Source organism: Anguilla rostrata, chromosome 18 (genome assembly GCF_018555375.3).
Source record: "Anguilla rostrata isolate EN2019 chromosome 18, ASM1855537v3, whole genome shotgun sequence".
In the NCBI taxonomy this organism is placed as follows: Eukaryota; Metazoa; Chordata; class Actinopteri; order Anguilliformes; family Anguillidae; genus Anguilla; species Anguilla rostrata.
In genome coordinates this window covers 22,104,207-22,119,169 of record NC_057950.1, presented here as the reverse complement: position 1 = coordinate 22,119,169, position 14,963 = coordinate 22,104,207, and the positions used below count along the sequence as shown (strand labels likewise).

The following is a 14,963-nucleotide window of genomic DNA, read 5'->3' as shown; positions in this document are numbered from 1 at the left end:
GAATACAATAGATGTATTACACATAGCTATGTGTTTTTACTGTATTCGTGACACCTCTTGAGCTCAGTTTTTGATGGCATGAAAAAAAGAGAGTAGACGATAAAGGACATCAGTCAAATTTAAGACAATTGAAGACAACGCGGGCCGAGGTGGGTTTGAGTCTGTCGCAGCTCGGAGTTCACGTTTCCATGCGTATATTCCAGACCGCCTCTGCCGCCATTTCATTGGCGCGTTCTTACGCTGCCTTCGAAACAAACCCGTAATAAACACAAAAGACGCGGAGGTGTTGGCACGGGTCAGATGAAATAATAAAAAAGCGTAGCGTCCGTGGGCCGCCGTGGAGTACGCCAGCGCGGCTCGCTCGCCTCCGTCGGCGAAGGCCGTTAGATTTTTTTTCCTCTCCCTCCTAATTCGTAGTGTGATGGCGGTAACGCGCGCGGCGGCGGCGGCCTTGCCGGGACCTCCAGAAGCGCTTCCCGCCGCCCACTCCGCTGACGAGGTCGGCGCTAAAAGGCGCCCGCGTCCGCCGTGATCCGCCCCCCCCCCCCCCGCGTGGCGGGACGGCGCCTGCTCCGGCCGCGTGCTCTGCCCCTCAAATACATCATTTTCTTCAAATGCTCCTTTCTGTCTAGTTTGTCTATTTCGACGGCGCCCTTCTCCAATATGAGTTTGTGCCTTTCTGCACCCAGCCACCACCCCCCCTCCCCCCAAACCCCACCTATTCCCTCACCCACCCCCCCACCGTCCACCCCCCCCTCCCCATTGGCCATCTCTCACCAATCACGCCGCGGATCCTTGATGTGAGAGGAGCAATTTGCTGGCGGTATGCATGAGTAGGCTGGGAATTCTTCATCCATTTAAAGTGACCAGGTTGCTCTCCCCGACTGTCGGATGACGGAGCGCCTGCTCGGAAGAGAGGAGAGGAGAAGAGAGGAGAGAGCGGAGCAGGGGGAGAGAGGAAGAACAATGCGCCCGTCTGTGCCCAGACAAACAATGAGGGAGGGTTCAGTCTAACCGCAGCACGGGTTGTCCTTCACCTTCTGCGACTTGTTTTGTTTCCCACTGAATATTATCACCAAGATTCAATCAATATCTGTCCTTAACTTTGACTCACGATTAAAGCAAGCATGCAGAAATCGCCAAAAATTAACTTTCCAAACTTTTTTTTCAATTAGTTGATGAACAAACAATTTTTGTTTGAATCCAGGCCTTGATGGTCATTGTCATTGACCAAACCGAGAATATTCTCCAAAAATAAAATGTATGTTCATAAATAAATATAATGTTTGTCCTGCTTTGAGTTGAGGACAAAGTATATTGAAGTTATACTGAAGAAAGCTTTAGTCGGTTTGTCTCTGCTATAGAATGGGGAGATTCTAAGGGTGAACAGTTTGTGTGCCTTCCCTGTCAAGGTCACTAAAGCTCAGGACCTTAGGCCCATGAGTTCAGCCTGTGTTGCTTCTCACACCCCTATATACATTACAAAGAACTAAATAAATAAATAAAGCCATAAGCGATAAAAAATTGAGATAATAATGCAAACGTTTCGTTCTGTTCTACTGATGCGTTTTACAGTGCTGCTTGTCATGTTTACTTAAGTTAGGCCAAAATCTTCCCTGTTCCGGTCCTTTGCTTACCCGAGTAATCAAGCACAGGCCTGTTCTGGGGCTTTCCCCTAATCTTTCCCCTTTATCAGAAGGGCCGTCTCCAGCCCCTGTGCTGTGGCTCGTGCCTGTGGTGACCGGCAGGCCTGCGCGGCAGGCTGTATTTTATATTGCATGAAGGCCTGGCTGGTCCCAAGTCTTCTATGAAAGAAAGTGCCGATCCTCACCTCACCTCCCTTTAAAAGAAATCACACGAGCTTGAAGGGTGTGATTTAAAGCTCTCTGATGATTCCAGTGGAACCTGTAACGCGGTGGGTATGGCGTCCGGCTCGGCGGAAAACAAGGACAATGAAAAACATCGTGAGAAAATGTTCTGCTCACGTAGACACACAGATATGCATGTGGACACGTGCAGTCTCTCCCTCTCCCCTCTCTTTCTCTCTCTCTTTCTCCCTCCCCCCTCTCTTTCTCTCCCTCTCCCTCTCCTCTATCTCTCTCTCTCTCCCCTCCTCCTCTCTCTCTCCCCCTCCCCCTCTCTCTCTCTCCCTCTCTCTCTCTCCATCCCTCTCTCTCTCTCTCTTTCAGCACGCTGTCTTCCTCTGGAACACGGCTGTGCTCAGGAGATTTCCTTGTTAGCTTAGAAGTGGAATCCCATTTATGCTGATGCCTACTGGGGTTACTTTGTGATGCCCCGAAGCCGAAGCGCGGTTTCACAGAAAAACGAGCCTTGATCAATATCCCGCCATAGATCTCTGCAGACCCCGCTGCTTCCTCCGGCTCTCGCTTCCACCGAGCGCCCGTTTGACTGCTCTAGCCACGGGCGCTCTCCGAAACGAGGCCTCTCAGGCGCCGGGGAGCCCTCTCTGCGAGCGGGACCTCCGAGCGGAGGTAGCCAGCGGGGGGAGGGGGGGGGGGAGTGGAGAACGAAGACGGCGTTCGCTTGGACCTGGGTCCTGTTCGTGACAGGAGGACGCGTTCTGTGCCCCGATGCTGCCACCGCTTGTGCCGAAAAGCGGCTGTGGCTATGGAAAGGCGCCACGCTGTTCCCGTGGTGTTGGGCTCGTCCACCGCCCGCGTCTACCCTCTGGCGCCCCCTGTGGTGCAGGGGCGGTGCCAAAGCTGCTTTGGCGTCTGCATTTAACCGATCATTTTCACTTCAAGTTTAACCTTGACATTACAGCCAACCTGACCCTTCATTTAAATCTAAAATGTATTTACTACTTCCAGGATGTAACAGCCTTTGTGGCTTTGTAGTAACAGCACGTTGGCTAACTTATTATTCGCGCGCACGCGTGTGTGTAAATATGAACGGTGTCGGGGAGGCATCAGCTGGAGCCGGTTTAGCAGAACCGGGCGGTAAATCCCCATCGCTGTGCGGATTAGCGTTCATAAATGCGGGAGCAGGTAAGAAAGGCTCAGAATGGCGGTAAACACCGAGCGCGTGGGGGGGGGGAGCGCGTGACCCCCGTGTCTCAGGTGGTCGGGGGCGCGAGGAGCGAGCACGGACGAGGGGGGGGGGGCTGACCCAGATGTGCTAATGTGGGTCAGGGGAACGGGAGAGCGCCCCACGCAGGTCGGCAGGGGCAGGGCGGGGTAGCCACCGGGGGTGATGTGGGGGTGGGGGCGGGGGGGTGCCCTGATTAAAAAATCAAATTGGGCGTGGGAATTGAGCGGACCCCCTCCCCCCGTTCCCCCCTCTGCTCTGCGGCCCTCACCTGCTGTCCTAATCACGCTTAATCACCGGGTCTCCGGTACCGCACCGCCGCCACCTTTATCACAGCGAGGGTGCGGACGCGCCGCGGAGAGGGCAACCTCCCGCCGACGCCGCGCGCGCATCGCGGCTTCACACACACACACGCACACACACACACACACCGTCACGCCGCCACTTCATTAGCCGCTATTGTGCTCGCCGGCGACGCCCGCGTGCGCGCTCGTGTCTATGAACATATCTGTGCTTTCCCATCAATATTCGCCTGTAAATAAATTAGAATCACACTGTAATTGCTCACCCCAGTCCAATTATTTTTGAAGAGTGTTATTATTTTAAGAGACCCCGGTGTCTTATTGTGCGATGTATTAAAAAAAAAAAAAGAAAAAAAAAAAAAAGGAAGAGAAAAATTAATTTGCTGAATTTCGTCAGGATGTTTTCAGAAGCTTTCTGAGCGGTTGTGGGCCGACACCTCCTCCTCGCGAGACTAGCGAAGCGTTCCTCCTCCCTCTGTCAGAGAGGTTTCCTTGAGTGTGGAGACTTGCATCACCCGTCCACTGTACCTGACAGGGAGTGAAGGGAGGCGTGATAGAGAAGGATAGAGTGAGAGTGAGGAGTGATCGATTGAGGAGGATAGAGTGAGAGTGAGGAGTGATAGAGGGGAATGGAGTGAGAGTAAGGAGTGATTGATTGAGGAGGATAGAGTGAGAGTGAGGAGTGATAGAGGGGAATGGAGTGAGAGTAAGGAGTGATAGAAGGAAATGGAGTGAGAGTAAGGAGTGATTGATTGAGGAGGATAGAGTGAGAGTGAGGAGTGATTGATTGAGGAGGATAGAGTGAGAGTGAGGAGTGATAGAGGGGAATGGAGTGAGAGTAAGGAGTGTTGGAGGAGGACAGAGGAGAATGGAGTGAGAGTGTAGGGCCAGATGAACACCCAGAACTCGGCACGCTGTCTACCAGACGTTGGCTGCGTCCCAGTACCAAGTCAGCTGCCTTAGAAGACAGCATTTTCACACATTCACACCTTCGTAGGCATGTCCAAAACCAAAGTCAACAAAAAAGTGCCCTTCTAAGATACCTTATTTCAGTTATATTTGAAGGCAACATTGATTCATCCTTCGACAAGAAGGATATCCTTCTGTTAAATTAATGGCGGCTCAAACCAGCAAAGTGGTAGAAATGTGAATATGCAGTGTATAATCCGTTGTAGTTATATCTAAAAGTACATTTTTATTTACTACACTGGAATAACGTAAGGGATCAGACAGCGAGGCGGCTGCCTTCATATTGGGACACAGCCATTGTGTGAGTGAAAGAATCAGCAGTGGAGTATATGTGGGGTGCTCCCCACACATAACTTCCCTCATTACGAAATGCCCCAGAATTCCCTATGTACACCCTCAGGTTGCCAGATAGCTGCTGTAAAATCTGTTTCTGTGGATATATGCACCGTAGCCAATCTGCACATGGGAGACAGAGAGGGAGACGCAGACAGAGAACACGAGGGAAAGTGAGAGAGAGATTGGGCTCCCCTGTGTGAGCTTACGATCACGAAAACTGTACAACGTTCAAAACCGCGTGTACACGATTCACATAAACCTAAGTGTGGTAAGGTCCTGTAAATGTAACGTAATCAGAACCCTCAATCTCCTGCACCGAAACAACAACAGCAAAAAAAAGAACAAAAAGCAAATACAACAGCAGAACAAAGAGAAGATATTTTTAGCGGGAATAGCATCGTACGGTTCTTGTATGTGTTTACGCCTGTCTCTTCCTCTTGCAGAGAGAAGGCTGGATCTCGCTGTACCTGAGGGGAGGGTGTGGGAGCTGGGAGAGGTAACGGTTTGGAGGCCTGCCAGCTGTCCTCACACAGGTAGGAGCTCTGCCAAGGTACCCTCTCCCCATTGTTTGTGCTTGTTGACATTCATAGCTTGTTAGCTTCTATTAGGTCCGCGTTTTTGTTTCTGGAATCAAGCAAATTCGATTCTGCAGCTATGAGCGGTAGCTTGCCGTACAGAAACTAATTACTTTGATGGGAAACCCGCACCGGAGTGGAAATCGGTATTGGAACGGAGGACCGCGCTCGCTGAACTGGAATTGGTCAGTTGGCCGTTCCGCTCCGCCCGCGGGCGGCTGATGTTGACGGTAATTCGGTTACGGCCGTGCGGGCGGGCCTGTGGCCGGCCTGGCTCGGCCTCTCTCCCTCCACCTCTCCACCGTCCCGGTCCGAGTTACACAGAATTAATACGATAATGGATCCCTGATTGTATTCCATCAATTAACTCTGATTGATTTTTTTACCGCCTTCGATGCGAAGAATAGCGGGAGCCGCAGTAGTTTTGCGAAGGGAAGAGGAGAACCTTGCTTCCCTCCGACCCGTCCACACACAGCAGGGTTACATGCTCTGCTGGTAAGCTGTAGGGAGTGATGAGAATGTGTCATTTCCTGTCCCTCCATTTTAACAGTTAACATTTTAATTTGCATGATCAACACTGCTTATGGAATTTAGATGGCCTGAAATGTGATTGGATCTTGGATCAGGAAATTGGTGACATCAGAAACAAGAAGAACACTAAGAACTCTGTCTCTCCTCTTTCTCTCACATCCCATTCTGGTGCACCACTTCAGTTAGTTTTGTAGCCAACCTTTAAATACCTGAAACAATCCTTGTGTTTCGAACACACTGAGACATGTGACATAACTGGTTCATAACTATAAACTGTGGTGTGTCTGCGTGTGTCTGTGAGTACATGTGCGTATGCGTGTGTGTGTGTGTGTGTGTGTATGCATATGTGTGTGTGTGTGTATGTGTGTCTGTGAGTACATGTGTGAGTGTGTGCATGGGTGTGTGTATGCTTGTGCGTATGTGTGTGAGGGCTCAGTCAGGCGTGAGTAAACAGGCTGCAGCGCTCAGGCAGAGGGAGGCGGGGCTGAGTCCGGCTGCTCTCTCCACGCTGAGCCCGCGGCCGGGTCACCCCGGTAACGCGTGTGCCAGGACTCAGCCAGGCGAGAGCCGCGCTTCAGAGAGGCGCCGACCGGGCACCGAGCGCCGTGATGCCAACCTCCGGGCCAACAGAGGGGTCACAGGGGTCCGGACCGGGCTGCAGTAGGGCCCAAACCACCCCAGGCCTGGCTGCAGTAGAGCCCAAACCACCCCCCAGACCCAGCTGCAGTAGGGCCCACACCCCCAGCCCAGGCCTGGCAGGAGCAGGAGGTTAACTGGACTGAGGCGAAACGGGCGAGCGGGGGCTGTTAGCGGGGCTTTCTCCAGAGGAGCTCGCTCTGGTTACCCGCCCCTCTCTGCCCCCCCTCGGCACTCCCTGCCTCCACCACTGAGGCCTGCTCCTGCTTTGATGCCAGTCCAGGACTTGCCAGTAAAACTGCAGTGGCTAAGGATAGCAAACTACCGGCCAGTGCTCGCCGTCGCTCGCTAAATGACCAGCATGACCGTGCTCTGGGGAGGGCAGCCCGTTACTAAACAAACAGGACACTCAGAAAAAAGCAGGACTGCCAATTTACTGAGTCTTTTCATTTATTTATTTTTCTGGAGAGTACAACCTGAAATATTGACCAGGGATAGAATGAAATTAGCATAATGAACACATGTAGGTTTTGTAAGTAATAAGAATAATTGATATTTTGCTTTATTTTTTAAATTGCATATTTTCTTTTGCTCTTACAGAAATGGAATATGCCGCAATAGATTGTAAATATGTGCCCATTTACCAGTGCCTACATACCTTCTCGGGAAAGGTGTCCATTCTGTAACATGCAGCTAACTGCACGCCCTTGCTTTTATCTGTGAATTGTGTGTCTTATTAACTGAGTTTCATATATCTTTGGGTAATGAGTAAAACAAGAGGAGCACCTGCGTTGTGTAATTAAATGTATAAATTCTCTCTCGGTAGAATTATTTGCGGCCGTTGCATTGATTTATTCTGTTCTGCAAATTGCAATCTCGTGTGCATTTTCATCTCCTGAAGGGGTAAACAGGAGACGTCATTCACGGCCGTGTTGGTATTTATTCCTTCTTTTGTCCAGTCGCAGACAGCGTATTGTTTAACCGCGTTTGATGCCGAGCTGTGGAATAGCAGCATGCTTCTTGTAAAAGAAAGGGTTTCCACGTCTCTCCTTTATTTTAGATGAATAAACTGCCACTGTGATGTATCATTAATTACTGTGATGTCGCCAGTGTACTTAGGATTTATGTCCATTTTGAATGTTCCCACACCACAAGTATCTGTCTGCACAGCACACCTTGTACCAGAATTCCAAGAATCCCACGCTGCCTTCAAACTCCTAAGTAAACCTAGACTGGCATGACCACCCTTCTAGTTTTTTCATTTCTGCTTTTGTTTGTATGAATAATATTCCAAACTTTCTGCCGAACGCAGCGTTGTCATGATAAGGGAGGGAGTTGATAATGACTGCAGCGTTACGGAGCAGTTCGTAACGTGTAAACTGATTGGAATGCAAGGTAAATAAAATTCGGCTAATTGCAATCATTACCCCAGGAGTGATAATGGCATTCCTGGGGATTGATGCAAATGCTCGGGCTGGTGTGTATTTATAGAGCCGCGCGGAAGTGGAACAATGGCGGGTGAAGGGTGGGCGGCTTGGTCACTTTGAGGTCACCCTCGTTATTAATCACGCGAGGAGCACGGGAGTGAGTAATGAAGTGACCTCGATAATTCCGGAAAGAACCTCACCTGGGAGGGAGCGTAGCTCTTTGAGGATTACTTATTGTGTTATTTGTGATGTTCGTGGGATTATTAATTGATCGTATCGCGGTGTTGCAGGAGCGCTTCAGGGGATGGGCGGTGTTGTGTGTGTGTGTGTTTGTGTGTGGATGTAATTATGAAGTCCTGCACGTGCATGTGTACCCATGCACGTGTGTGTGTGTGTGTATTATAACAACAGCACTTGTAATTCTTCGCCCCCTCTGATCTGAAAGTCAACTGCTTGAAATTAAGGTTTTTGAAAATGAATGTTTGGAAAATGTATTGTACATACTTTAATATGGAAGTACTACTAATTGTACTACTACTAGTACTACTAGTACTACTGCTACTACTGCTACTACTACTACTACAACTACTACTACTGCTACTCCTAGTACTGCTACTACAACTAATACTCGTACTACTACTACTACGACTAATAATAATAATAATAATGTATTAATACTTTATTATTATTATTATTATTATTATTATTCTTACACACTAGCGGTGTCTGGAGTACGATGCTGTGGCTGTGCTTTGCAGTGTGTGACACAAGCAGCTCGGTTTCGTGGGTTGCAGAGATGCGTGAAGCGCTTCCCAGCTGCGCTCGTGCCGTGGCTCGGCTCTGAGCTCTGTGTAATTACACTGAGATGAGACATTAGCATTTTGCGCTTTTCTCTTTGTTAATTGCGCAGTTCAGTCACCATGAGGCCTGCGGTGCCGTTGAGAAGCCCTGTTGACCAGACCCCGCCAGGCGTGCTCGCAGAATTCCTTTATTTTTCTTCAGCCGAGATAACATTTTATTTTATTCTATTTAATTTTTTTTTCTATATTTTTTTGGCATTTTGAGGAGTCTTGCTTTTATTACATTCCTGACAGTTTTGTTAATAAATCATTGCAAAGTTAATGAAAATTGCATTCAGGCATATCCAAAATGATTGTGTCCTTTGTCATGCTAATAAATTGAAAGATGTTGGGCCAATGGGTGAGTGCTTGGCCATTACTGAGAAGTTTTTGATGTGTGCCTGTTGCACCTTGACTTTTTCCTTTATCTTTTTCTCCCTTTCTCATTTTCTCTCTTGTTTCTTTGTAGATTCTGACTTTTTTCATATTTATCTTTGGGTTTAATCAAGATGAAAATTCTGAGGCAAGATTACACATAAAATACACACACACAAACACACACACACACACAAACACACGTACACACTACAAACACACGCTATATACTATACTGTATATATTCTGATTGGTTGAATTATATTTGTGTATAGGCTCTGTAATCCGGGTACTTTGCCTCATTACAGTTCTAAATCATTTTTTAGTAAGTGAACTGGTAGTGTAGTACAATGTGTAAGGATAACCTAAAGGGTCTTGTAACCTAAAGGTCACAGGAACGATTCCCAGGTAGGACACTGCTATTGTACCCGTAAGCAGGTTACTTAACCTGCATTGCTTGAGCAAGATACTTAATCTGCATTGCTTCAGTACATACTGTATAAATGTAATTTAAATGCTATGTAAAATGTTACCGTGGATAAGATTGTCTGCTAACTGCCTGTACTTAGAAATCCCAAAATGTAAGGAAACGTGGCCATTGCAAAAGGTTTGCTAGCTAACAAAATCAATAGCTAAGATTAAATATGTGGAAAAGAAATGTTTTTATCAAGTGAATATTTTATTTGCAGAACATTACATATAGCTAAGCATTGCTAAGCATTTTTGTGTTCAGGGATGCAGTATTTATTAAATATGAAAATATTAGTGTAACACAGCTACATACAGTGAGCTGCATACAGTAATGTTTTGGACGAAGACAGGCAATTAACCTGTGGTTAAAGTACAGATTCTCTATTAAAAAATATTTTCTAAATACATTTTGGTTTTGGTCCACGGAAGACTTCACGAACAGAACTACAGAGGCTAGGCCTGCAGAGATTACACTGTAAGATGCAAACCACTAGTTAGCCTCACAAAAAGGGGGGCCAGGTTACAGTTTGCTAAGAAGTACCTAAAAGAGCCTGCAGAGTTCTGGAAAAAGGTCTTGTGGGCAGATGAGACCAAGATTCACTCCTATCTGAGTGATGGCAAAACCAAAGTGTGGAGGCCAAATACAAAATGCCCAAGAGGCACAGCACCCTCCTCCTCTGTGAAACGAGATGGTGCGGTTGTTATGGTGCGGGCATGTATGGCAGCCACAGGAACCGGCTAACTTGTCTTCACTGATGATGTAACTGCTGATAACAGTAGCAGAGTGAATTCAGATGCGTACAGCGGCATATTACCAGTCCTAGTTCAACCAAATACCTCCAAACTCATAGGACAGTATTTAATTCTACAACAAGACAATGATCCAAAATGATCAAATCAAACAAAGACGTTTGTCAAGGCCTAAAACTGGCAAATTCTTGACTGGCTAAGTCAGTCTCCCGATCTGAATCCAATTTAGCATGCGTTTCGTATGCTGAAACAAAAACTTAAGGCAAAACAAGCAGGATCTGAAGATAACTGTAGCAGAGGCCTGTCAGCGCAGGGTCAGTGAAGATGCTCAGCACCTGGTACTGTGTATGGGTCACAGACTTCAAGCAGTCACTGTATGCAAAGGATATGCAACAAAGTACTAAACATGACTGCTTTACATTAACATGTCCCAAACATTATGGTGCCCTGAAATGTGGGGACTATATATAAAAAGCGCTGTGATTTATATGTGGTGACACCAAAATGTATAAAAATACCCTGTTTAAAATCTGCACTTTAACCAAATGTGAATTGTTTGATTACAATTCTTAAACCGTGGAGTACAGAGCCAAATCAAGAAAGAAATCCGTCTTTGTCAAAAACATTACGGAGCTATATATATAATAATACAGTAGTTAGTTTTTATGCTTGCACATTTAAATGTATTATTATGTTTTATTTCCTTGTGTATAATATTATTAATAATAATAATAATAATAATAATATTATTATTATATTATTATTAGGATTGGCAAGTGTACACAAAGGGCAGCAAAGCTTTTTATGCATTTATATATTATAAATGTACATTCACACAAGTGTTTGGACACAAAGTCATTTCATACTGATATTTTCTTCCGCAACAGTAGAAAGAAACAATGTTGTAAAATTATGTATTATTTACTGATGATGAATATTGATTATTAACAAAAAACAAAAACAGTCCAACACTATTCATAAATCACAGTACACACATGAATTAAACACTTTATTGAATCTAGACCTTTTTGTCATATTTTCATAATTTTGTAATAATTCAAGAACCAGATAAAAATAAAATTTCAACTGAAATAAATCACACGTTCCAGGTTTGACTTAATTGCATTTTGCTTCTGACTTTAGATGGCCTTCTACATAGGAACAGCGCAAGCTAAACTGAATGAGCTAAAACTGTGTGAACAAACCACAGTCATTACAGCTCTGGTTTCGTTTAAGTTAGCAGACAAACCTGGATTTGATATTTATGAATAGCCAAACATGCGCTAACATGCTTACCAGCCTGCCTGGGAAATATGAATATAGTGATAACTGCTATGATAATCTTTGACATGATATGGACATTTATGCAATTGGCGATGGAACACATATCTGAGTTATTGGGTATGCTATTTTAAAACGTGTATTTCCATCTAAATCCCCTGAGGGCCATGCAGCCTGCAGTTAAAAATAAATGAAAGAAATAAATAAATATGTGGGTCTATGTGAGCAAGAGTAACTTATGACAGCCTGCTTAGCATGTAGAAAATGTAAACACCGCTAGCATCGATCCTTTCTACTGCCTAAGTGAGCCTTTCTGTGAGGAAACAGGAAGAGCATCAGTCATTTTTATTTTAACTGACCACTTAGCCAACTAGCTAAATCTAGAATAGAGGAATTTTGTATTTTCATAAAAAATATTGTTAATATCATTAAAGATATTTACATTTTTTGTGTCCCATACTCCCAAACATATCATACAAATTAACATTACGTTTCAGTTAAAGCTTTCGTGAAAATGGTGGCAAACTCATCTTAATCGTAAAAAGACAACAAACTCAGTTGCATTTATTTTATGCCACAGTCAATAGGGTGCACAGAGATGCTAATATGTTTTTTTTTAAATCAGACTCATTCATCATTCATCAGATATTATTTTATGAACGTGAACAATGTCAGTAGTGGCTATATCACCTAGCATTCTTTAAGAGTTTGTGCTCACATGAAGCTGCTGTTGTTTCTTGTGTTTCGCATGTTCAGAAGCCATTTGCAGTCCCCGATAAAGTAATCATAGATGGCCATTGCTTTTGATAAGGTACTTACAGTTCTTACTCTAACTTTCTGGTCTCAGACAGCATACCTTTTTCTAAACTTTTCTGAATTCAAATGCAGAAGGAGATTGAATATTTGATAGGCCACCATAATGGTGCTGAAATCTCTGTCATTATCTCTTATCAGACATGGCTTTTAAAAGCATTCAAATTTACTGACATTTTACATGAATTTCAGCAGCGAGGATATATTTCCCAGGGCTTATGAATGCATTATGAATTTCTTTAAGGAACATTTTTCATAGCGCAGAATAAAGGGTATAGTGGAAAGTTCATTTAGTAAGACAGTTCTATAACATTTACTGTACGACTTCCTGTGGAATTCACTGAAAAAAAAAAAAATAAATATATATATATATATGTATACTCAATTACTAACACTGTGTCATAATTAATCTGTAATATACCAGGAATAAGATTTATCTTTAAGAAATTATATTATATATGCATTTTACTGTAAGCATTTGTATCTTGATGGTGGAGGGCTAGTGTAAATATGATATTTTATGTACGTTATGTGTTTTTCAGGGTTTCCACATAATCTACTTTGTTAAATACAATGCGAAAGAGGTTTGTGATCTCTCTGTGCATGTAAAAATCCGCATTTGCCGTTACTCTCTGTTTTTATACGCTCACGATGCCTGCAAGGTGGCCCCCGTCTGTCACGTCCGTAAACGAAATGGCTGAACATTAAAACCCAAAACTCTTAAAACCCAAAGGAGGGGGAAAGTGCCGTGTTTTTATTTTATTTTTTTGGTGGTGGTGGGGGGTTTGGGGGGGGGTCGGATGCCCGTCGATATCAGTCAGCTGCATCCAACTCGATTAGGCAGCTTAATGTTTTATTAGAGAGGAAAGCATGGAGATAATTAAAGAGCTCTTGAGGGAAGGGAGCAGCAGCCCTGCTCGGCCCTGGCTGTGGGGACATCTGTTTGCCTGAGGGTCAGACGCCGGGACGCGAGGGGGGGGGGAGGGGGGAGCGTGGCCGGGGGGCGGGACGCAGACAGGAGACATATCGGCATCGGCACAGGAATGCACATGTACACCGCCGCCTGCAGCTGCTGCTGCTGCAGGAGCCGTCGCAGTGCTGCGCAGGGGTGTGTGTGTGTGTGTGTGTGTGTGTGTGTGTGTGTGTGTGTGCGTGTGTGTGTGTGTGAGAGCGTGTGTGTGTGTGTGAGAGCATGTGTGTGTGTGTGAGAGCATGTGTGTGTGTGGGCGTGTGCATGTGTGTGTGTGCGTGTGTGTGTGTGTGTGAGCATGTGTGTGTGCGTGTGTGTATGTGTGTGTGAGTGTGTGTGTGTGTGTGTGCGTGTGTGTGTGGAGCATGTGTGTGTGTGTGTGGCATGTGTGTGTGTGTGTGTGTGTGGTGTGTGGTGTGTGTGTGTGTGGTGTGCATGTGTGTGTGTGGGCATGTGTGTGTGCTGGGTGTGTGCATGTGTGTGTGCATATGTGTACAGGAACTTGAGAATTTGCATGCTTGTGTGTGTGGTGTAACATTTTTAAAAATTATTATTTGTGAAAATATAAGTGCATATGTTTTATCACGCCATGCTGTTATGGAAATCCTTGCACACATTCCATGCTTGGTCTCGGGAAGCAAACGCTGAAAAATGTTTGGCATAAGTGTGCTGGAATGCACCTGCAGGCTTACAGTAGCATGGTCTGGAAGGAGTAGCCCGTATGAGTAACGGCAAATGTGCTGGAACTGGGGGGGGAACTGGGGGGGTTTCGGGGTCACAGAGTCCGGGTGGAGCTTAGGTCTGGAGCAGAGCACATCTCACAGATCATACATCAGGGACCCATCTCTGCTGAGAAGGGAACACTTCAACGCAAAGCCAGATTTCGGGGAGAATATGTGTCAAAACTTACAGCTAGTCCTATTAAAAGCCCTGTGCAGGAAGGATGAAAAGGAATGAACTATGTGTCTCCAGTATCGATGTGGAGAAAATGAGCCCGGCTTCCCTATTGATTTGAAAGGGAAAATGCAGAAATAGACAGTGTAAATCTGACACTGTCTAACAGGTTAACAGCAACCATCTTTTACATGCAAACTCGTCCAATATTTCCACTCTGATCTTTTCAAGAGCAGCTGTAAAGAATTTGGAAGCTGCAGACATTTTTTATTCTCTAAATAACTGTAAGTGATGAAAGGTTGATTGTTAAAAAAAAAAAACAACAACAACAGCAATAATAATATTAAATAGTAGCACTAGTCACAGAGTCACAAACAATATTAGTAGTCCTAGTAGTAGTAGTAGCAGTAGTAGTAATAATGGTAGCAGTCATAGCAGCAGTAGTATTAGTAGCAGTAGCAGTATCAGTAGTAGTAGTAATTGTAGAAGTCGTAGCAGTATTAGTATTAATATTAGTACTAGTAGTGGCAGTAGTAGTAGTAGCAGAAGCAGTAGTAGTAGTAGTATTTGTAGTAGTCGTGGCAGTATCAGTATTAATATTAGTACTAGTAGTGGCAGTAGTAGTAGTAGCAGTAGCAGTAGTAGTATTAGTAGTAGTAGTAGTAGTATTTGTAGTAGTCGTGGCAGTATCAGTATTAATATTAGTACTAGTAGTGGCAGTAGTAGTAGTAGCAGAAGCAGTAGTA

At 45.2% G+C, this 14,963-nt stretch overlaps 1 long non-coding RNA gene across 3 annotated transcripts in view; it reads left to right on the top strand.

Moving 5' to 3' along the window:
* The window catches only part of LOC135245118 (uncharacterized), a 147,303-nt gene that overhangs the window by 27,985 nt on the left and 104,355 nt on the right, over nt 1-14,963 (top strand). For all 3 annotated transcript variants that reach the window (XR_010327153.1, XR_010327154.1, XR_010327155.1), the window contains exon 3: nt 5,099-5,188. This is a non-coding gene — a long non-coding RNA (uncharacterized LOC135245118). The remainder of the gene's footprint in view (nt 1-5,098; nt 5,189-14,963) is intronic.